The 22,108-nt window shown below is 36.1% G+C and overlaps 1 long non-coding RNA gene across 5 annotated transcripts in view; it reads left to right on the forward strand.

Moving 5' to 3' along the window:
- LOC137224680 (uncharacterized) overlaps positions 1-22,108 on the forward strand; it is a 307,310-nt gene that overhangs the window by 231,731 nt on the left and 53,471 nt on the right. The window contains exon 4 of one of the 5 annotated variants that reach the window (XR_010943432.1): positions 1,776-1,909. The exons of the other annotated variants lie outside the window; for them this stretch is intronic. This is a non-coding gene — a long non-coding RNA (uncharacterized lncRNA). The remainder of the gene's footprint in view (positions 1-1,775; positions 1,910-22,108) is intronic. 5 annotated transcript variants of the gene reach the window in all.

Consider the following 22,108-nt stretch of genomic DNA (forward strand, 5'->3'; position numbering starts at 1 on the left):
TATAGAAACAATAAAATGGAATAAAATATAGTTCAATATAGAAACAGTTATTTATAGCTGAAGAGAACTCAAATAGTGTAGGTTATGCTTCAAGTGGAGAAATAATCAGTTACTCCTTGACAAATTCTTACGTTTTCAATGACAGGGTTTAGCAGAACCTCAACATTAGTTCTGATTTTCATCTTTCAGCTTCAGTTCTAGACACCTGATATTGCAGCTAAATATTTATCTTAGAGACTGTATCATAGTTATAATAACCATGTAATTAAATACTATCTTAGCTCACCAGCAACGTCTGCTTTGAGTCTCTTAGCACAGTTTCTCAAACTTGACTGGGCATACAGATCAGTGGCAGGATCTTGCTAAAATGCAGTTGTAGGTATGGGGTGGAGCCCAAGACTTTGCATTTGCAACAAGTTCTGTTTGATGTCCAAGCTCCTCATCCAACCACTACACTCTGAGTAGCAAGATTTTACATGATCCTGCCTGACATTGCTTTACTATGGCAATTTAAAAATGCTGTAGCTGCTCCTATCCAGTGACTAAAACACGTTAAGGGTTTAGCAATCGTGAACTGTGGTATGCATGTGCCACGTGCTGTTTGGAATGCTTTTTATGTATTAGCTCATAGCACGTGGTTTTGGAGAATAAGACAGAACTGGGTTCAAAGGTCAGTTAGGGCCACTTAATAGCTGTGCAACTAGACACATGGCCAAACCTGTGTCGTGTCAATGTTCTTATCAAATAACTCCTATATCACAAGATAGCTGTAAGAATGTGATTGTGTGAGTAAAGTGTTTAGGACTGTGCCTGGTACATAGTAAGTGTGTAATGAATACTAGCTATTATCATCATTATTATTTATAATACTATCATTTTTACCTTAATGGATATAACTTGATAAGTGGGCCTTTGGGTGTAAGAAACCAGATTCATCAAAACCAGCTTGAACAAATAAGTGACTTTATTGGAAGGGTACAGGAGTGGGGGCTTTAGAAGAGAGAAGGTATAGGAACTTGAAAATCATGTATCTTGCCTATTCTCTCTACTTCTCTAAAGACATGGGATCTCTGTTCTCTGCCTTTCTCTGTTCAGCCACTGATTTTCTTTCCCTCCCTCCTTCTTTTTCTTCCTTTCTTCTTCCTCTTCTCCTCTTCCCTCTCTCTGCAAAACAGTTTTCTCTTCCTACACGGATATGACTCAAAGTGGCAACCCAAAGCCTAGCATTATTTCCAATAATAAATTCCTAGGGAAAGATTCTGGACTGACACGGTCAAATTCACTTTGGCCTGGAGGTGAAGGGGTTGAGCCAGGCGATCAGAGCCTTCCTCCAGGGCTGAGTGACAGACTCCAAGAGAAAGAGAAGTATAGCCTACCTGTCTTAGGAGGAAATATGGGGGCAAGGAGTGACATTGTTATCACCTCTGGTATAGAAGGCAGTACAACCATGGGTGTGATTGATGGGTGGAGAGGAAGAGGGAAAACAAGGGTTTCAGGAATACAGTTGTGACTGGCAAACTCCAGAGCTTCAAGGAGGCTAGAGTATTGTGCCTGGGACCATTCAGAGCCTGGTGGAGAAAACAGTGCTCCAAGATTGGTGAGACAAGGCCCTGGGAACCTACTGCTTTGGCAGGGAAGTTGCTGAGAGTTAGCTCCCAATGGGAGCACCCAAGTGGAGATCTACAGAGCATATGGAAAAACTGAGCAGAATGAATGAACTAAGAAGGCAGAAGGCAGAAAAATCCTGTTGTCTTACCTCTTTTGTCTTTGCTAAGGACGTATAGAAGAAAGGATGAAAAAAAAAAGAAGGAAAAAAGAATCTTTGCATTCCTGCCAGGAAAATGAAAGTCTTCCTTCAATCAAAGATAAATTATGAGGTTCTGCTTCCATGATGGAAACCAGCCCCAAGGTATGGTAATTTCTCCCGGGACCTTCATTATTAATTCAGTTGGGAGGAAACCAAGGGACATACTTACAGTAATTTGAGTCTTTGGAAATAAGGAGTTTGACGTGAGCTTCGGAGCAGCAGAGAAATTGAATTTGATTCAGAGAATGAGTGCCTCAGAAGAAAGTGGAAGGCAAGTCTGGAAAAACTTTGTGGTGATTGCGTGAACACTTCATAGCTGAAAGCCCTGTTCATTCTCCTCGGGCATGAAATTGTGGCTGTAGGATACATTATAATTTGCTTTAGCAAGATAGCATGAGAGATTAGATTAGATTTCATCTCCAATGAAGGTGGCAGACTGGTAAGGGTTTGGATTGAAAGTGTATGTATAAAGGACAGGTGTGGCAAGGGGAAGCAGCGTTGGACTACCAACCTAATACTTTTCATTTAGAAACAGGCAAAGATTACTACTCGCATGGGGATCCTCAGGAATTGGCCAAAGATAGACTTTACAAAGTCACGAAATGAGTGTTAGGTAAGTAAGGAAAAGTGGTTCAGCAATGGAGGATAAGGTTGATTTCTTTAATTACAAAAAAAGGGAGGGGAGAAGCAAGAATTTGTAAATAGTTGTTCTGGAGAAGAAGGTCAACTTTATAGCATTCACCCCAAAGCATGCTGTATGTTATAATAAAATATATTTTATATGCTACATTATAATCAATGCAAGAGTTCTTCCTGCTCAGAATAACTGCAGGAAAAAGTTGTGGAGCTCTAAGAGAAGGAAATGACGTGGGACAAGCTTTTCAAGAGCAGAAGGGGAAATAAAGCAGTTCTACTCTGGCCATGGAAGGAAAAAAGGCAGAGGGAAACAGGTATAGTCGGTACGATGAACAAGAGGTAGGTCTGTAAATCAGCTGGGCTATGAGGAAAGAGACAAAATCTCCTTACCTCTGAGAAGGCCATTCTGCTTAGAAGTCCTTAGAAGTAATATATGAGGAAGGGAAGGGAACCCACCGCTTTCTTCTCATGGAGTAAAAGACTGAAGAAAATGAATATCACATCTCAAAGATGTAAATACACAGTATTAAATTTATTAAGTATTAAAAGATTATATGAGGAAATTGGAATATGAGGAATATGGTATATGGTGATATATGAGGAAATCTAAGAGTGTAAATTTTCAGGCAGTGAGGAGAGCCAGACGAAGAAGAAGGAGAAGGAGAAGGAGAAATCAGTCAATGATAAAAGAAACATTGGTCATCAAAGAAACCTTTAAGGATTGATAAAGTTCCTATAACTCTAGATAAAGCAGAACTTAAAGTTACAGTATGTAATAAAAAAAACTCAGGCCTCAGAAGATTGATTACATTGCACTCTGAAATGAAAAGCGTATATGTGTCTGAACATATAAACACACACACACACACGTGTGTGTGTGTGTGTGTGTATTAGAGAAAGGAGCAAGATTGAAAATGAAGGAAGGAGGACTTGTGGCTCCTCAGTTAGGGAAGTTGAAGAAGGATTATCCATTATCATGTGGATAATCTAAAATGTGATTGGAAAAAAATGTGGCTAATGCCATGGTGACAACACTGAAGAAAGAAATAAGTTAATTATTACCAGACTTCAACATTCCAGAAGTGAATGACCTGATGGCTTTTTTAGGGAGGAAACTCTTTCTAGGTTAATGGCCTCAGCTGAATTCCTTCTGTAGACTGCCTGACTGACTTGTCTCCTATATTGTTGGTTTATGGGAGGCTATTAGAATAGCAAGTATGATGAAATAAAGAGACTCACCGATCATTTTTAAAATGTATTTAATTTCTAATAAAAATTACTCAACTAATTACCCAAGAACAGGACTATTGTGGGAAGAAAAGTTACTGCAGATAAGTCTCACACACAGACACACACACAGACACACACACACACACACACACTCAGAAAAAACAGAGGCAAAATTCTATACCTTGGGACAACCAATATTAACATTTACTCATCCAAAGATTTTTCCTTTCAAATATTGTCATGTGAATATATATTTATATGTATATTTTAAACTAGGGTACTATATAATTGTATCTTGCCTTCCTGCCAGGATGTAAATATATGTATATATACCTATCTTACCATTTCTTTCCATTTTCTTAATGCTGACAGAACACTACTAGTAGTTGAAAGGATAAAGGAAAGAAAACTAGATAAATAGTTTCCTGGCATTACTAAACAAGAAAGTCTGACACAATAACAGAGGACTTGATACATAAAATACAAAGAAGCCCTGTAAAGGGACAAAGGGAACTTGGTTTCCTTAAGAGATATCATGGTGCATCAGTTAAGTTTAGATCAAGACTTTGAATCAGGTAAACAATAATTTTCTTTCCAGTAACAAAGGTAAAGCACTTACCTCTTAAGTTACTGCAAAAACTTTATATCCCAATATTCCCTGGTCAGAAGTTTTCAGATAGAAAAGAATCAATATGGCAGATGGCATGGATATGTAGTATTTTAATGTAGTTCTACATGAAATGAAAAAAAAATCAAACACAAAAGAATTAACATTTAAGGTGCAAAAGTGAGATGGATATTTAGTCTGAATTCATTACAAGGACAAAGATGAAATGTTTAAGGTAATAAAAAAATAAGGAAGAAGTATTTAATACATTAATAAACTATACAATAAGTTGTAGTAAGAGACATTAAACCCCAAAGAAGAGCCAAAAAATTGTATTTATATGGAAACTATAAGGAAGATTCAAAGATAAATTAGAAGTTGGAAACAGGAAAGCAAACATAATGAGAAATTACAAAAAGTTGTTTTTGAAAATAGGGTGATTCAGGACGTAGTAGTTATTCACAGCCATCACCAGGATAGTTATAAGAATAATAGCTGGTATTTTCTGAGCACTTACTGTGGGAAGTCTAAGGACTTAATGATAAAAAGATAGTTCTCTGCCAAAGAGTCAGGGTTTTCTAGAAATGGAAAAGAGACAAAAACAGAAAAGATAAGGGAGAATAAAAGCATTGAGACACAGGAAAAGACCCTAAAGTTAAACAGAAACATAAAGTAAGTTAAATACAAGGAAATGTCAAAGTAAATCAATATCTACAAAATAGAGGCTGCTGAATTTGATGATGAACGTATTAAAAAAAATCCATTAAGAAGCTACAGGAAATAAAACTAGGGCAAAGCAGAGTTACCACACAGAACGTTTTGTAAAACCCCCAAAACTCCTAATTAAAACCAATATAGGAAACACATGGCAGTTCTCCAAAAGAAGCATGTAAGTATAAAGTACCTCCTAATAAGGGAATGCACTATAGGAAAAGATTTGAGAGCCAGGTGGCTGAAGTTATTAACTGGAGAAGTCACATCCAGGAGCTGGGAGAAGCAGGCAAGAGGGAGGTTTAAATACAAATTCATTGGGTATTATTAGAAGGAAAAGAAAGGATCCAAAAGGCCTAATCACGGGGATAAAATCCTTCTGGGAGAGCAGAAATGCAGGAGCCTGTAAATGAGTGAAGGAAACAGGAGGATGTGCCCAATGGGAAAAACCACATCATAGAAAAGAGGAGGAAGAATGAGTTGAAGGGAAAAGAAAATATAAGAAATTGATTTTCAGAGCCATGCAAATTGTTGGTTGGGGAAAAGTAATAAATGCATACATAAGTAGTACTTTTAAATATCATCTGTAACTGTGAATATATGAAGTGAATATTTCATATTCATTCAGTGAATATATGAAGATAAAATATTACATATAGAAAATAAACATCAGAACACAAACACTATTTCATTTGCTAAATTCTGGAATATGAGGAAGTAGGATCCATTAGGCCCAAGGTATTGAAGATGCAAGGGTAATTCCAATGGCTTCCTTGTAATGGTATCAAATTAAGAAGACTAGGAGGGACTTCCCTGGTGGCACAGTGGTTAAGAATCCGCCTGCCAATGCAGGCGACACGGGTTCGAGCCCTGGTCCGGGAAGATCCCACATGCCACGGAGTAACTGAGCCCGTGCACCACAACTACTACAACCCACGAGCCACAACTATTGAGCCCACGTGTCACAACTACTGAAGCCTGCACGCCTAGTGCCCGTGCTCCACAACAAGAGAAGGCACAGCAATGACAAGCCTGTGCACCAAAACGAAGAGTAGCCCCCACTCGCCACAACTAGAGAAAGCCCGCGCGCAGCAACAAACACCCAACACAGCCAAAAATAAATTAATTAATTAATTTTTAAAAAAATAGGAGACTCACAGATTGGTTCTCTCTGGCTATTCCTCTTGAGGCATAAAGACACCAAGATAGAATGGCTGCCTTCTTTTCTAGCTAGGGTAAGCAACTCTGCTTTGAATGTGATGTTTGCTTTTTCTCAATAACGGAATTGTTATAATACGTATTTTTGTGCTTTTCAACAGTTAAAGACATTGGGGCTTCAAAAATGATAGAAGTTTCCCCTTCATCCTCAGAGCAGAGAGTGTGCCAATATCTAATAATTCTCCATTTCTCAGTAACGCTTAAACATTGCTTCTCTAAAATCAGCAATTTGACCTTCCAATATAACTCTTATGTCTCTTTTCCTGTGAATTTTTAAAAATTGAGACAAGTAACAAGATGAGGTATTTTTGATGTAAATTTGGATGACTTTGCAGGAAGGATAAAAATGAAAATTACCTAGAACTCAAAACCCTTGGTACACAAATATCACCTAAGTGAGTAAGTGAAAAGTAGAATCAATATTAGATTCTAACCTCAGCTCTCCCACTGCCTGACAATGGGCACTTAACCTCCCTGTGCAGCTTGGGAGTATTAATTTCTATATCTAGTCACCTCTTTGAATATTTTGAGAATTAGATAATGAACTTGCTCTTTGAGCTATTTGGAAAAACCAATGGTACATAATTTTTTTTTAAGTGTTGTTTAAAATCTTGTGTCTTGCAAAGAAAAAAAAACGTATTTAGCTATTTGAGATGTTATATTCAGTCAAATATGTATTCTTTGTATAACATCTAACATAAAAGTATGCCCTAAGTACTGGTTTTTACTATTTACCACATTAATACTTAATAACATGGAATCTAGATGATTATTCTATTATAGGCTAATTCTTTTGAAACACAAGAAAATAGATAATATGAACCTGTATGCAGCAAAAAATATTTTTCATTCTATTTCTTTTTCCTAAAATAGGACTTTCATTATGTTTTCTGTGCTCAAAGGACTTATATTTTCTCCCAATTTCATTAAGTTGGGATTTTTAAAGACTTTGTAACAGCCCCAAGTCTTCCTTTCCAAACCCTGTCCTTAAATCAAGGCAATGTCGTTCTATTCCCCATGTATCCTGTGATAATTCTGGTCTCACTTTTTCATGTCATTTGCTCTTCCTTTCACTGTCGTCTCTGCCTTTTCCATTTTTTTTTATTCTTTAAAAACCTTGAAGAACTGATGCAGTGAAAAACTGATATATATACAAATACACATATATAAGTGTATTATGTATGTATGTATGTTTATATGTGATATCTAATAGTCAAAGCCAATAATAAAACAATTATTTGTATACATTTTTAACTTTCCTATAATATTCAAAGATTTTGTTTTCATGCGATTGTTTTCAATGTTCAAACTCTCTTCCCTCCCACTTTGTTGTTTTGCCTGATGGGAAGCCCCCTGCTTTACAGTCTGCACCCTGAGGGGACCTCTGGAGTGAGGAAGAAGAGGAGAAAATGATAGATTCAATATCCACTAGCTAAATGACAACTCTCAAATTCCTCTTTCCCAGCATCCTGGGAAGAGTGAAAATCTGTTTCTAATGAAGGAATTACTGTTTTTGCAGTGATCCTTCTACTTTCTTTGTAATTCCTGGAGTTTTTCAAATTCTATTCTTTTGTTGGAGCCAATTTTTAAAAAGTCAACAATGAGATGTTTATTGTAGCTAACATTTTCATTTTGTCTTATAAAAAATTCATTAATTTATTCAAAATATATTTATAAATTACAGGTTATGTATGGGAAATTAAATAGCTTACATATTTTGAACCCTCACTAATAAATATTTAATGTATTTTTATTAAAATGATAATGTACATTTTTACGTAAAAGTCAAAATCAAGAACTAAAAGTTAAATAACTGTATAATGATAGTAGAGAGAATCAAGAGTAACAGTATATTCAGAACAGTGTTATAAAAAGTCTTCAAGAGTTGACCTTAAAATTATTTTTTAAATATTGTAGATACTTCCTTTCCTTGGCAATACACTGCTAAAATAGTTACAAAAGATAAAAAATGATTAACCCACAAAAGGTAAAAAAAAGAAAGAAAGAAGGCTGAGACATTAAGAGATGAGAGATTTAAACACATTTTTGGTACTGGTGTTAACTGACTTAGGAGAGAGAAGAAAGCTGTATCTTGAAGTGGAGAATTTCTAGAGGAAATTAATGAATTGATCACTTGAAGGGGCACTGTTTGGAAACATCAGGTACTGAGAGAGGGTGAGAACGGGGGGATTGGCTGAAAATCTGGACAAGACAGAGGAGGGAAACCTAGGCTCCAATTCTTCTGCACAGTGAGGAACTTTCATCTTCCACCAACTCCTTCTCTTCCTGTCAACCACCAGCTCTGAAACTCAGCACCAGGAGACATCAGGTTAAATAGAAAACTGTGGTGACATTAGGTCCGAAGCCACGACACTTAGTTCAGAAACCATATTGTGAACTGATGGGCCTTTGGCCTCTTCGCAAGCACACTAGCAGGCAGCATAGCTGTGCCGTCCATCCCCGGGCCCCCACCTGCACTCCAAGCACGTGATGCACTGATTCTTCTCTAGTGTCCAAAAGGCCCTTCCTTCAACCCTACTCCTCACCCAAAAGAACGATTTCTAAATATTGACATTTCTCAATTTCAAATCTGAATATATAGTCAAGGTACTCCAATCCCTCAAGGACAGCCTTCGTTTGAAAGGAATGGATCAAAACAGAGAGAGAATTTCTACAAAAAGAAGGACAAAGATAGTGAAGGAGTCAAAAATGTGAAAGAAAACCCCTAAACTGTAACATCTTCAGTGAGTTAAGAGAAAATATTCTACCCATAAAAAAGGAATGTAATACTACAAAAGAATGATATAACCATAAAGTATACATAAAATACTTGATAGTAATTTAACAGTAATAGTCTACATAAAAAATTCTAATGGAGATTTTGGAAGCCAATATGCAAAGTGTAAAAATTGAAAAATCAGCACGATAGACATTACTGAATATTGAGATAAATACCCAAAGAAAGAGCTTAAAAAGTTGAAACTGTTTCTGGAGAGAAGGATTTAAAGTTTGATAGAAGACCTACTGTATAACACTCAATACTCTGTAATAACCTATATGGGAAAAGAATCTGAAAAAGAATACATATATGTGTATGTACAACTAAAAGACTTTGCTGTACACCTGCACAACCTTGTAAATCAACTATACTCCAATATAAAATAAAAATATTAAAAAAAGAAAGTTTGATAGAGTTTACTATGCACCCTTTAGCTCTGTTTGTTTTACCTGCTTGCATGAATGACTGGTAAACAAACAAAACAAAAAAAAGAAACAAACAAAAGACCAATTAAAACAAATATAATCAAAGGTAAAAGTACAGACCGTTTTTTTTTCTTTTGCGGTACGCGGGCCTCTCACTGTTGCGGCCTCTCCCGTTGTGGAGCACAGGCTCCGGACGCGCAGGCTCAACGGCCATGGCTCACGGGCCCAGCCGCTCCGCGGCATGTGGGATCTTCCCGGCCCGGGGCACGAACCCGCGTCCCCTGCATCGGCAGGCAGACTCTCAACCACTGCGCCACCAGCGAAGCCCCAGACTGTAATTTTAAAAATTGAAGCTTTTGGTGAGTTTATTAAAAGCAAAATTAGTACACTGTGTAGAGCAAGTAATTTTATTTCTGATGATTTAATACTCAGTAGCGATTCAGGGTCAGTCATTATGGGATGTCAACTTGGTTATATAAACGGAAACTGTGTAAGAGACTGTAACAGATATGTATCTAATCTAGAGCGTGAGAGAAACAAAGCTCAGACATTTTTCTTTTGATCAGTGATTTATTATTTTTATTTTCTCAGATTGCAGAAAAGCAAATAAGTAAAGTAAGATTTTTGAGTTGATTTAGCTATAGAAAATTTAAATTAAAAGTCTCATTTTGATATTTCTTAAGGAAGGAGTCAATTTTGTTATTATGAAACACTGTAGTTTTACCTTCGTCAGTTGTGCATAAAGTGTTTTTAAGATTGTGTCTAACTGCAAAATGTAAGTACTTAGTGTATGGCTGACTACTATTTTAATCACATACTACATTGATTGTACTCTTCTGTTTAATACAGTACATAAAGAGTTTTGTACTTCGTTGTATTTGGATCAAGTGGGGATTAAGTCTTACAAACTATGCCTATGAATATTTCTTTGGTGGTTTAGAGATTATCCATGTATGATCTGAAAATTGTATTTATAATGAAAACTTTCATCAGAGCAAAAAAGAATACTGAAATTGCACTTACAAATCCCAAGTGAAAGAGTTCTCAATCACAAAACTTAGAAGATGTCTCTAGGAACTGGTAAGTTAATGTTTTCAAAAAGCCACCTGGGAATGAAACTGATAAATTATATCTTGGGTATTTGATAACCCAGTGGTCACTTTAAAGTAGATATATTTAATGAAAGCATTATGATCTGCTTCTGTCAGCTAATGAAAGAGCACAAATCACTACAGCAAAATGAAGTTTAATTTTTTAAGAATATTAAAAAGTTCTGAGTTGATAGGTAATTCTTAGCTACTTTGAGTCCCATCTTTCCTGCCAGAGTGATTGTTCTATACTCTCCTACATTTACAAGGGAAATGGAATCAATATAATATTACCAACCACCCTTGAGTGTGAATCATTGATTTGCCACTGGTCTGTACTCCCCGACCTCCTCCTTTCTTTCATGTAATTGTCCATCTAGATGGTATATGATCAATACTCTGTTATATTTTGACAGAAAAAAATAGATTTCCACTTGTTAACTTTTTACTAATAAAGAAAGAATGGCCTCAACGAATGGAAGGCTTAGAACAAAAAACCTTTTGTACTTTTTCAGGGAGCAGTAAGTGTTGCCAATTACTAATAATTGCTATCATATACGTTCTGCAAAGCAGGTAGTAATCTGAAAATCAAATGATCAGGGAAAGTTAAGAGACCATGAGTGATTGGTTTATATAATATTCATATTTTCAAGCCAACTTTAAAAAATATATTAATATCTTGGACATTTCCACCACTCCATTTCCACTATTCCTACTTAGAAAAATCATGTCTTGGAGATAATAAAGAAATAACCCTAAGAAGATCGTATCCTACAAAAACTGCAAGTACAGTATGTGGATCATCTTTCTTGTCTCTTAGCTAATGTGGAACATATCCAATACTTTCACGTCAAGTCATTTACTTCACCATAGGAACATTGCAGACTCCAAAGCCTACATCAAGCAATGGACTTTTAATTTTTTAATGCAATATTCACTCTTTGCATGGAAGAAAAATGCTCTATGCTAGCGGTAAGTGTGGGGAAAACAAAAGGTAATCTTCTTTATTTACTCTGGGATTGAATAAACTAAGCAGTACCAAAATAAATTCCTAAACAGGTATTTAATACCAGAAGAAATTCATTGCTAGTTAAAGCAGTGTTTTATTCATAAGAACAAATCAGTTGGGACTGAATAATGTCTGGATACTTTAGGTATGAGAAATTTGAGAGACCCATAGTAGAATTTGGCAAAAGGATTCCTAACTAAATAAGGCTGAAATTCTGCCAAGTGAATCAATCCCCTTCCTTAGGCTTTGTCTTCCCAGCTCTCTCCCCAAGGATTATTTGGCCAGCTCTAATATTTATTGCTTATAATCTTAAGTACATAAGGTGTGCTCGCTAACGTGACCTCTAATTATATTTACATACTGAAGTACACATGTTACCAGTCATAAAGTTGTACTGACCTTTGTCATTAAAAAAACAAAAACAAAAAAACCCTAAAAACTCAAACCTAAAAGATGTGTCCAAAGAACTTTCCCTTACAATTGGCAGAAAATCCAGCCCAAACAGGCTTTTTAAAAGGAGCTGATTCACTCGCTTAACTAAAACATATAGGGGAGGGCTGGCTCCCTCTCTCCCTCTGTCTCTCTCCTCTCCTTCTCCTTCTCCTTTGCTTCTTCTATTCTTTCCTGTTTCCTCTCTTTTGCATCTCTTCCAGGTCTCCATTTGCCTTCATACCTGTGCAGGTTTCCCACCTCGAACAGAAGATGGCTTCAGCTTTCCCAGATCTCACATCCTCTGAGGTTCAGTCTAGCAGGAGGGAGAAGTCCCCTGTCTCTTCTCAGCATTCCTGGTGAATGCTTAGTTTCACTTCTGATGGGGTAACATAAACCATTACTGAACTATCCATGGTTAGGAAGAGGAGAATGAAGCATATTGATTGGCTTAGAGCTGTCACTCATTTCACTCCGGAACCCCATCTGTATTAGTTTCCTATGGCTGCTGTAAAAAATTACCACCAACTTGGTGGGTTAAAATAATATGTTTATTCTCTTACAGTTCTGGAGGTCAGAAACCCAACATCACTTTTACTGGGCCAAAATCAAGTTGTGGGGAGACCCGTGCTCCTCCTGGAGGCTCTAGGGGAGAGTCCATTTGTGAGCCTTTTCCAGCTTCTAGAGCTGCATTCCTTTGCTCTCGGCCCCTTCCTCTATCTTCAAGGCCAGCAGCCTAGTGTTATGTTTGGTCATATTGCCCTCTTCTGTAAGCAACTCTCTCTCTGCCTCCCTCTTTTTTTTTTTTTTTTTTTGTGCAGTACGCGGGCCTCTTACTGTTGTGGCCTCTCCCGTTGCGGAGCACAGGCTCCGGGCGCGCAGGCTCAGCGGCCATGGCTCACGGGCCCAGCCGCTCCGCGGCATGTGGGATCCTCCCGGACCAGGGCACGAACCCGTGTCACCCTGCATTGGCAGGTGGACTCTCAACCACTGCGCCAAGCCCTCTGCCTCCCTCTTGTAATGAAGCCCTCTGCCTCCTTCTTGTAATGACATTTGTCATTACATTTAGGCCCCATTCAGGTAATGCAAGATAATCGCCCAGTCTCAATATCCTTAGCAATCATATCTGCAAAATCACTTTTGTCACATAAAATAGCATTCACGGGTTCCAGGGATTGGGACCTGGGTATCTCTGAGGGACATTATTGAACTTACCACACACAATATAAGCATAAAAACAGAGAGAAGGGAAGATGGAAACCCAACAAAGGTTGGGAAGATAAGTAACAAATATCTAACACTGATGTGTTTTAGAAGCTGTTTTTATTTTGTTCCTTTGTCTTTTGTAATTATATTAGCAAAGCAAGGGTCTTCCTGTGCTTCTAATTTTAATTTAACATCAATGGCCAAATTATCAAGTGTACAGAAAATATAAGTGGGTATCGGGAAGCTAGAGATCCAGTTGTGACTTGAACTTTTCATGGCATGAAATTATCTACTCTAAGGATAGTTTGAGCATTAGACACTTCTTCAGCTATAATAATAGTTCCTTTCTGTGGCTCGAAGATGGAACTGTGCTTTGTTCACCTCTTAAGTAAATGAATCAAGTAAGATTTTTAGTCAAGCATGATAAAAGAGCTACAATGTAGGTCGGTTGACGATGAATGTATTTTCTATTTTCTATTCCAAAACGTACGTGAAAGACCAGGTTAGCATCAATTAGATATTTTGTAAAATACCTTACGTTGCCCAACCGCTGTAAGTTTAAGCCTTCACCAAAAAAAAAAAAAAAAAAAAATCCTCTTCTTAAATTGGTTGTTCACTGTACCTTCTTTTTTGTTTGATTGGATTAATTGATTGCCCCTTATTCCCTCAATGCAATCAAATTATAGCATCCTCTCTTAGTTTTCAGATTCTCAGAGGAAGATGGAACCTGTTTGTTTGGCTTGGAATTAAAATTCCCTATCCTTAATCTTCCATGATCATTGACTGATCTGCTTGAATGGAAGAATTTAAAAAAATTGTAAGAGAGGCAGAACTATATTGTGGATGAGAATCAGAAGATTTGGGTTTAAATCTTTATTTTGGCTAGTTGCTAGTTTTCAGCTGTGAGACCTTGACAAAATTACTGCACCTCTCTGATCCTCAGTTTTTAATCCATAAGATGGGAGATAGTAGTAATTATCCACGGTTACGCTCTGCTTTGAAAGTGTAAAGCACAGCATGCAGCACCAAAAATTATGGGTGTTTTTCTTGTCATTGTATTCATTCTATCACATGGATATTGCCTAACATATAATTTTATTCAAGTGTTTTGAAGGAACTGATATGTCAGTTAATAACGGTTTCGTGAATACTCTGTGTGCTGCCCTTAAGGAGCCTTCAATCCTGCTATGTACAGTTTTTAGTAGAACCCATTACAACTGTTTAATATCACCTAACAGGACACATATAAATATGTTTGACATAAATTTAGCCACAATTTAAAATAGTTCAATATGTTGTAAAAGATTTATTTTAAAAAGCATTATATAATTTTCAGTAACTGAAAAAACCTTTGATTTTTGGACATGATTCAAGAAGATTTTAAGTATAAAGTGAGAAACCAGATAATAAGGTCTATCGTATTGAGTGGCAGAGGAATTCAGCAATCTAGGCCAGATGATAAAACTGGTAACACTTTGAAGACTTCCACATCTCTGTGATTCCTATAGTTCCAGATACCTATCAGTCTCAAGTTTATCCACAGGCACTCTAAAATTATATGAAAATGGCTATACAAAGAGCAGTTATAAAAAGAAACAAAGCTTGATTGTTTTGTTGTTTAGATTACACATATAAGTGAAAGCACAAAGTATTTGTCTTTCTCTGTGTGACTTATTTCACCAAGCACAGTACCTTCTAGGTCCATCCATGTTGTTGCCAATGGCAAGATTTCATTCTTTCTTATGGTTGAGTAATATCCCAATTATATATATATACGCCATTTTCTTTATCCATTTATCTATCAATGACACTTAGGTTGCTTCTACAACCTGGAGGGGAGGTGGGTAGGGGAATGGGCAAATAAACATAGGAGATTAAGAGGTACAAACTACTAGTTATAAAATAAATAAGTCACAGGAATGTAATGTACAGTACAGGGAATATCATCAATACTATTATACAATAATAACTTTGTATGGTGCATAATCTATAAAAATATTAAATTACTATGTTGTATACCTGAAGCTAATATAATATTGTAAGTCAACTATACTTCAGTAAAAAAAAAAGAAAGAAACAAAGCTGTGGCTCTGTGGTCATATTAGCAATAGCATAAGTCTGATTACGTTGGGTTGGCAATGTACTACTAATTACATAATTAAGGCTAGATGTACTGTGTTTAAAAAATTAACTCTAGAATATAAATTCCTATTTATATTTTTCCCCTCTCTTCCCACTTTGATGTTACACATTAAAAAAAAAAAAAAAGAGAAAACAAACTCTGAATACTGGTGATCAAAACCACTCTAATAATCAAATACGAATTGAAAAAAAATTCTCTCTCTGACACTAACATTTACAGTAATAATAAAAATGTTAAGTGCTTAAAAGAGAAAAAAATCTATGTAGTTTGTCAGTCTTTACCCAAAAGATTGTGAGGGGGCAAATTTTTGTTAACAACACTAGAATATACTAAAGTTTCTTTAATTTTAGAAACTCAGACTTACAATGAATATGGCATTCAGAGATCCATCCATGTAGAGCCCCAACTGGTGCTTCCCCTATTACTTCATAAGGTGCCCTAAGCCTTTAATGAATAAATATGTGACTTTCTAAAATAACTAATAACTTTAATTTTAAAATAAAAATGAAAACAACTAGCTGGCATTGCCCCACGAAGAGTACCATGTTCCAAAATTATAGAAAGAAAGAGAAGCTAAAATTAAGTTATTAGTTCCTGGTGAAAATTTAATGAAGTCGACATAGGTAGCATTTCTTTTAGAAGCATAATTTTTGACTTAATAATTTGTTATTCCTAAGACCTGTAATTATTTGAACAGTTTTTGTAAAAGAGGCAGTTGCATGGGGATATGCTAAGACTTAGACAAAGAGATTAATTTTTTCAACAGCAGGAGTGAGTGAGATTTATGTTATCCAAAAGAGAAGGTAAACAGGCAAGCAAAATCATCCATCTTCCACAATAATGCCCTTCTGTTTATTAACAGCTATGGGGAAGTTTAGACTATCAGTCTATAGTTGAGTTTTGTCTACCTCGTGGCATAAGGGAGGGTGAATCAGGAAACTTGTTTGGTTAATTTTAGCCTAGTAAGTTTTTAAAAGCAACTCAGAAGAAGTAAGGCAACACAGTTAGGTATTGATTTTCCTGTCTCAAACCGAGAGTCATAAATTACATGCCATGCCCAAGTTCTTCCTGAAGATATCAATACTCTTCCCATAAGGCCATCTGTGGTTAAATATTTTGATCACTGAAGTGGAAAAATAGACACCAGAGCCAACTGAGGTGGGGAAGAGGGGGTGTACCTTTTCTGATGAAATACTGGACCACTCAAATAGATTTCTGTTAAACCGTCTGGGTCACAAAATACATCTTGGGCCACATTCATTATGGCAACCAAAACACAGCAGCTATCCTGACTACAGATAAGTACAAACGCTGAGGGTAGGAAATAGATATCCCAATATAAGGATACAAATTTAAATAAATATAAACCACATTTGTGAGTGCTTTGAAAATACACTGTCTCATTTGGATAAATTTTTATTGTTTGCACCAACTATTTTTCTGTATTTTTGGTTTAATCATTTTATTTTTCATTCAATCATACACCAGTATTTTTTACTACTTACCTTGGATCAAGTATGATTCTACAAGCTGAACAGACAGGAGTGAACAAGACAGATGAGGTTCTTGGCCCTTAGAGAAAAATATGTAAACAAATTAATGAACTAATACAGGTTGTCAGGAAATAGTGCTTCGATCGAGAGTAGTTGGGAAACTCCCTTCAAAGGGGTGTTCAAGCAAGTTTTCCAAGGTTGTGCCGGCGTCTGAACAAGGACTTAAACGAGAGTGGGTTTAAGTGAAGAACTGGTGAACCAGTTTTCCTGGATAAGCGATGAACAATGTCCTGAGATGGAAAGCATCTTGGCAAGTATGAAGAATTGAAAAGCCGTGAGTGTATCTGGAAAGTTGTGAGGGAAAGGGCAGTAAGTACTAGAGTCACTAGGCAGTCAGAATTCTAAATGCTAGGTAGTCAGAATTCAAAAATGCAAACCCAAAGGGCCTGCTAGGCCAAGTTAAGGAGTCTGGATTTTATTACAATAGCATTTATTATGGAGTTATTATGAGGTATTTTATGACAATATTCTGCTTAGAGTAAGCCAAAAGTTAATTTTTTTAAAAAAGCTTTATTCCTTAAATAAATGCAAAATTCAGTTTCTCCATCTAAATTTATTTTTAATAACTTTCAAAAGAACACTACTGTGTAAACCTCAGACATAGTATGTTTAAGGAAATTTCAAGAGAACTTTGGAATTCCTGGGGAACGTGTTCTGGTGGTTCTTCCAGAAGGAGAGACCAGTTGGTAGAGAAGGAGGGCTGGGGAGGAATCCTGGTAAGTGATTCTGACAGATAATGGAGCACGAGCTTTCACATCAGCCTCGATTCCTTTTTTTCCCCCCTCTATATCCTTTCACACATTTCACAATCAAGTTCACAGACGGAGAGTTTGGCTCAGCTTGATGTAGAGCTTTCAAAACAATGGGTGTTTGGTTTCAAACGATCCTTACACTTTTCTCAGGGATATTTGTAATGAACAGGAACTTGTTAGCTACTCAGAATACTCAGACAGTAGATTCTCTAACACCCACTACGGCACATGTACACAAACACGCAGTCTCACACTTTCTCCATCAGAGCATAGCGGAGTCAGGACGTTCTCAGTAACTTGCCGACGTATACCAATCAGCTAACACATCACTCACTGCAAGCAGTAATGCCTCCGTGACGGGGGGCTTAGTGAGTGAACTGACCCAGCAAAATGTCAACACAGCGAATGAAGAGTTAATGGATATAGGGGCTTATTTTTTCCTATAGATACTAAATAAACGGAGTAGGGGATGTGATTTCAATTTGCTTATTGAAATTTGAATATGGTTTTAAGAACTTTAATGTATTGTAATGCCTTATCAGATGGCGATATCAAAGTAGTTTCACACAAGCTTTCACATTGGCTGGGACATTTTATTTAAACTAAGGAAGAACTAGAGAACGAGAGGTTGTCTTATATTTGAGGTACAAATCAGTTTCTGTTTCAGTCTACTAGGAAATTATTCAATATTGTTTTTCCTAGAAAAGCATCTTGTTTTCTCCTGTATTTGATTTCTTGAAGCATGGTGAATACACTTACTTGGTCTAAGAGAAATTTTTCTACTTTCTCAATTGCATTAAAAGATAATATTTGAAAATAAATTGAATATTTGAAGTAAAGTACACAGTCTTTTCTAATAATAGGCTTCTGAAACAGACAATGTCCATTTGGCTTCAAGACTGAAAATAATGTTACATCAGCAGCGTATCTTCCAGTGTGATTTAGTAGAATGTTTGGTTAGCAGGAAGTATCAGTTTACTAGATTTGTATTTATGGAATGGAATGTTAGTATTTACATTAAGAATAAATGATACCAATCATTTCTGTTACTCATGTATTACTTTTCCACAGCTTTTCTACCACTTTATGACAAAATTTCTACCCCTTCTGGAATAATCTACCTAAATTTGATCTGCCTGAGAACATTCCTGAAGTAAGAGGGTCATCCTTTTCCCTTTTTCCTTTCATAATTGTCCATCTCCCACTGAATTGCCCTTCTTATAATTGCCCTTCTCATCCATCTTGAATCTTACTAGGGTGCATTGGCCCAAGGAAGAAAAATCTCTGACACACAAAGGAATATTTTTAATATATTGGTGTTGGTGTTGAGAAAGTGAATTACTCCAGAGACTCAGTTTAAAAAATCTTTTTGCAATGTAAGTTGTTACCAATGATTTTATTTCAACAAACATGAAGGAGGACCCAAATAAATTGCCCACTGACAGATCATTAGAAATATTTATGGCGTATCACTCTGATTTTGGCATATAATTCTGAAGGAGTTCAAAGAATTGAGAAACACTGCTTGAACAAAAATCTTTCTATTCCCATGTACTTAATTTCTATGAATAATTTTTTCAGCATTTGCCTTCTCCCTCAAAAAAAACTGAAAAGGAAAAATAGAAATAAAATTGATGCTGAACCTATTTCAACTTAAGAAGCAACTCGCATCTTAAAATCATTAGCAATAAAATTATACTTTATGTTAAATATTCCCATGTCAAAACTTATTTCCCATTTAAGTTGTTTTGATTAATTATATGCTTTTACTATTGTAAATGTAATTTAATACTGAAAATATATTTTAACATTTAGAGCATTATAGTCACAGGAATACTACTACTACTAAAAATAATAACAAAGACTTAAATGTCAATTTGCATATATATTTTCAATGTAGCAAAATATGCTAAGATGATCAATAAAATACTTTAAAGCATAGGTTTATATTATATAAAGATAAAATTCTGCCAAGGATTTGGAATGAAATAGGAATTCAAGGAGATAAATAAATGTCGGGCTTCCCTGGTGGCGCAGTGGTTGAGAGTCCGTCTGTGGATGCAGGGGACACGGGTTCGTGTCCCGGTCCGGGAGGATCCCACATGCCGCGAAGCAGCTGGGCCCGTGAGCCACAGCCGCTGAGCCTGCGCGTCCAGAGCCTGTGCTCCGCAACAGGAGAGGCCACAACAGTGAGAGGCCCGCATACCGCAAAAAAAAAAAAAAAAGAAATATGTCAAGTTTTCAACAGTTAAAGAGCATGTTCACGTATCATTTAAAGGGATGATACTGTGACTACATCACAAATTTCTAAGACCTTAGGAGTCCATTACACTGGAAAGAGTAATGTAATCATAGATTTAAAAAAATATACAATATGCCAGAAGTCATATCCTTGGCAACCAATTAAAATAATTATGAAAAAATTTAGAAGTCAACCTAAAAACATTTATGATGATACAAAGCTTTTCAAAATTCTCATGGAAAGAATGTGAGCAAAATTTTTTGGAAAAAACAATGGACAAAGAATGAAACCTCCTTTAGAAGAATAGCAATCTTGCAGAAACAATTTTTACTGGACGGCAGGTTTATGCAACCAGGAGCGGAAAGCCAAAATCCTCACAACGGCCTGCAAAGCCCTATACTATGTCCAGCACCTTCCCTTTCCTACTCTTTTTTCCCTGATCACTCCACTTTAGCGAGACTGCGCTCCTTGTTACACTTCAGACACACTAGACAGGTCCTGCCTTTGACTTTGCATTGCTTATTTCCCTCTGCCTGAAATACTCTTTCCCCAGGTTTCTTCATGTCTTGTTCTGTGCCCTCCTTCAAGTCATTATCATCTACTCATTGAGGCCTCCCTCTACCATCCTACATAACATTACAGTTGCCTCAACCCCAACTCTCCCCTGCTTAATCTTTTTTTCCATAAAATAGTACTTTTTATACACATAATACTTTTAACACACAATGGAGTTGAATTATTTATTATTTATTAAGTTTTTAGTCTCTACCCCTCTAGAACGCAAGCCCCATGGAAGTGGAGATTTTGTCTCTTGTTCACTGCTTTATCTCCAGCACCTAAAACAGCCCCTGGAACTTAGTAGGCATTAAATAAAAGATGTTGCATGGATGAATATGCAAGTTGTTTCTAAGATTCATGGCCTACATGTCAAAGGCTTCTTTAGAAGGAAATGACAAAACCTCTTGTAAAATTTTCTTGTCAATGTCAGTAGAAATAATGGGAGTCTATCATAACTGATTATGGAACCAAGGAAATAAGCCATCCTTATCCCTATTAGTCATTTATTATAGATGTAATTTATCCTCATGACTAACAAGATCACAAAGAAGCTTACATTCGCTCCTTTATTCATTCTGTCAGTTCGGTTAGTTAATTAAGTGAGTTAATTGTTCAGCATCTGTTGGCTACTGTGCCCTTGGGGCAAAGGTAAAGAGAAATCTGCCTCTGGCTCCCCAGGATAGCACAGGATAGTAAAATAGGGCACTTTTAATTTTACAAATGCATATTTCTTCAAAATGCTTTTCTTTAATTTAAAAAAATAATATAGTTTTACCCACATTTATCTGTAAATTCAATGTACTCCCCAATAGGAAGGTCATGGAATTTGATGAGGTGATCATATAGTGACATGAAAGAACCAAAGGCCAAGAATAACCAATATATTTTGGAAGAGAAGGAAGAATCTGTATCAATAAGCCCTATATCTAATGTCAAGGCTTATTATAAAGCCATAGTACTTAAAAGTATTGTATTGACAGAGGGAGAGACAAATACAATAGTGAAATATAATGGAGAACCCTGCATATATAGAACCTTGCAATATGACAGAAATAGCATTACAGATTAGTCGAGAAAGGATGGATTCTTCAATAGACGACTGGATTGTTTAAAATGATGCTCTTATTATGAAAAAAAATCTCCACTCTTACACCCAAAGAAATTTCAGATGGTCTAAAGGCCCAAATTTAAAAGAAAAATTTTATAATGTTTAGAAGAAAATTTAAGAGAATATACTTAAGACCTTATAGTATGAAAAACATTTCTTTTAAAAAGGACTAAAGAAAAACAGTAATATAAAAGAAAAGATGGATTTACTTTACCAAAGCTATCATAACTAAATATAAAAGATAAGCACAGAAGGGAAGGATATACTTGCTTTTATACAAAGAATCAAAGATTATGATATAGTATGTATTTATAATATATAAAGAGTTTGTATCAGTCAATAAGAAAAATACCCCCAAATCAATAAATGGACAAAGCATGAATTGAGAGACTAAGTTATCCAAGTCACCAATAAACAAATGAAAAATGCTCATGCTCAGAAATGAACCAGAATGTTTAAATTAAACCAGTTAACAAAAAAACATTTCATATTCATTAGACTGGCAAAATTTTAAGTCTAATAATGCCAAGTGTTGGAGAAAATGTGAAGTAAATCTCACATAATGTTGACTGGTGGTTAAGTTGGTCAAAAAAACAGGGAGACCAAT

This window comes from Pseudorca crassidens, chromosome 5 (genome assembly GCF_039906515.1).
Source record: "Pseudorca crassidens isolate mPseCra1 chromosome 5, mPseCra1.hap1, whole genome shotgun sequence".
In the NCBI taxonomy this organism is placed as follows: domain Eukaryota; kingdom Metazoa; phylum Chordata; class Mammalia; order Artiodactyla; family Delphinidae; genus Pseudorca; species Pseudorca crassidens.